The 3,009-nt window shown below is 29.5% G+C and overlaps 1 pseudogene; it reads right to left on the bottom strand.

Annotated features, from left to right (window-relative positions):
- Positions 1–311: 311 nt before the first annotated feature.
- On the bottom strand, positions 312–2,774 carry LOC125040013 (annotated as a pseudogene).
- Positions 2,775–3,009: the final 235 nt, after the last annotated feature.

Here is a 3,009-nt window from a genome sequence, read left to right as displayed (position 1 = left end):
TGGCTGAACCAAATTAGCATGGAGACATGGGACTGACAGAGGTTGGGGAAGCACAGACTGAAATGAACAAAACCCATTGTTGTTGACTACACATTCACATACATTGCCCCAGCACATGGGTTTCTTATATATTAAGTAATGGAATCAGTAAAATGGCTCATACTATGAAAGATTGATAACTTGCAAAAAAGTACAATCAAAACTATAAAATAATCTACAAAAGAGAAAAAAAAGAAAAACCTTTAAGACACTTAAAAATACAAACAAATACAGATTAAGGATCCCCCTAATAATACCTACCTAAACTCTAGTCACAGGAGCAGGACCGCTATAAAATTTGTCTTGGAATATGTAGAGGTTGTTAGTTGACAGCCACAGCAATTATATTTTAATGTGGGTGCCATGCTGTTTTGTGAGATTTCTATGAATCAAGGGCAAGTTTTCTTTACACTGAATCTCATCTTTCTTTCTTTTGGGCCTGCAGTACATACATAAACCAAAAAAATGGAGTTTATCATTAACAAAGTAATAGTGGCTTTATACAAATATCTCAAGTATAAGCACTCAAAAGTGAGAGTTTACATTGTTTACAACCTATATGTATGGGGGAAAGGAAGGGAGGAAGTGGTGATAACTTAACATACAACACTTAAAACAGTTGAGGGCACATTATTTATACAAATATCTAATATTCTTAGTATAAAAAAAAAATTTTTATAAAAATATTCTAAAATTCTTAGTATAAATTTATTTTTTTTTTTATAGCATGTTTAGCATAATATCATATTATAAAGGATATCTTAGGGGTTTCTCGATTTGTTTTGCATGCAAAAGTAGTTTCTTTCCTTTTTTTTTCATTACTTTATTAAATAAAAGCATTATTATATTATGAAACTGGTATGAAAAACACTATTTATCAAATAACAAAAAAGTTTTTTTTTCTGGCTTTACCTTTCTTTTGCTTTAGTAAAGTTCTAGGTCTTAAGCAGTTTCCCTTGAGGCTTCTGAGTTTAAATCTCTCTTTGTGTTCTGTCAAACATGCGGAAGAAGTTGTTGTAGAGCCTGTCTGATGGCAGAGTCATTGCCGCTCCAACAACATTCAAACTTATCAAATATACAGTCATTCTCTAGAGTGAGCACAGTTGGAACGTTAGATATTCATGCACCTGTAGAAGGGAAAAAGGTAGTGGTATTTTCTATAAACACATTTCCATGTACAATCAAAATTAATAACATTACTGTTTTATTATAAAAAAAAGAGTTTCTTTCCTATCATATATTATTCATTTTAATTTTTGTTGTCAGGCATGGTAGCTTATGATGACCTCCTGAATCACACTGATGATTGTGCTGTGGATTACCAAGTCCCCCCCAGTAGATTCACATTCCAATCCTTACCGGTACGTTTCTATAGGTTTTGGTCTCCATGTGTAGATCCCATACTTTGGACCAGAGACGTAATCCCTAGAGATCATGTAGCGGACGCTTGTTGGAGAACTTAACACACTAATGGAGGAGATAAATTCACTGAAGAAACAACGGTTGGTTGGATCCCTAGCTCTCAAATACTTTTTCGTGATTCTATGTTTTTGTGGAGAAAATATCATGGTTTACATTACAGAAAGAATTCTTATATTATGTATTAAATATTCTATTAACCTTGATCTTTTAGTACAACAAAACACAAAGTTAGGTTTGCTAAAGCTAATATTGATATGCTATAAATCTTTCTTGTTATGTTTTTATTATCATACTTTATTTGAAACTTGATCATGGCATTTCTGATATAAAAATTTCAACTATCTGAACGAAATCAACAAAACATTGGACAAATGTGCAAGATCATTACCTTACATTTTTAGAGTTGACTTCACAGAGGGCAGCTTGGCCGCCAATGTCACATAAGCGAAGGGTTCCCTTTACTGCTTGAGTTTATACAAATACCATTGCTGTCCATGTGGATGAATCTCGGCAGCAGTAATCATTTGTTATTCTTCCATGTTGGTAGGCTTGATGTGTCCACGATGTTTGAATGATGGATATGAGTTTAAAGTAAAAAAGTAATATTTAAAATATATAAAATAATCCAAAGTTGGTTCTATTTGGTTCTTAATGAGAGCTTCAACTTATGCCAACATTTTTATATACAAGTCACTTATTCTGCTAGAATTATAAATCATAATGTTATATATTACACTACACATACACACACATACACACACACACACACACACACACACACACACACACACACACCACACATATATAATATATATCTATATTAAATATATATAAATATATATAAATATAATATATATATATATATAGTATATTTTATATATTTTATATATATTTACTTATTATTATTATATATATATATATAATATTTTTATATATATATATATTCTTATATATTTTATATATATATATTTTATATATAAATTTATATTTATATATAAATTTATATTTATATTTATATATATTTTTATATATATATATATAATATATAATATATATAAATATATTTATATAATATATATTTATAATATATAATATATATATATAATTACATATTACATTGATATATTTATACATTTACATATTATTAAATATTTATACTTCAAATGTATTTACAAGTATTTATGCATTAATTTATATATATGCATATATGCATATTTACAGTATATATATATATTATATTATACATATTTACATACACACACAATCATAATATAAAAAAGAATGCTGAATCATACCTGATCAGTAACTTCCATATGCCAGTAAATTGCATGCGAGAATCATCAGCTGACAAATCGGGTCTCTGATCTGAATAATAGAGATGGAGTTGATTGTTTGGTACGTATGTGACATTGCTGATATCTTAGATAGACGCACCGACGGACCCGACCGGCATATACTACATAAGCGCACCACTTGGTTGCGGTAAGACACACGGCCTCTCCACCTGAAAGTCTCTAAGATAATACCGACTAAACTAGATACGTGCTA

The sequence above is a fragment of the Penaeus chinensis genome, chromosome 28 (assembly GCF_019202785.1).
Source record: "Penaeus chinensis breed Huanghai No. 1 chromosome 28, ASM1920278v2, whole genome shotgun sequence".
Lineage (NCBI taxonomy): Eukaryota > Metazoa > Arthropoda > Malacostraca > Decapoda > Penaeidae > Penaeus > Penaeus chinensis.
The sequence above is the reverse complement of the archived record's forward strand: the minus strand, read 5'-3'. Positions and strand labels throughout refer to the sequence as shown.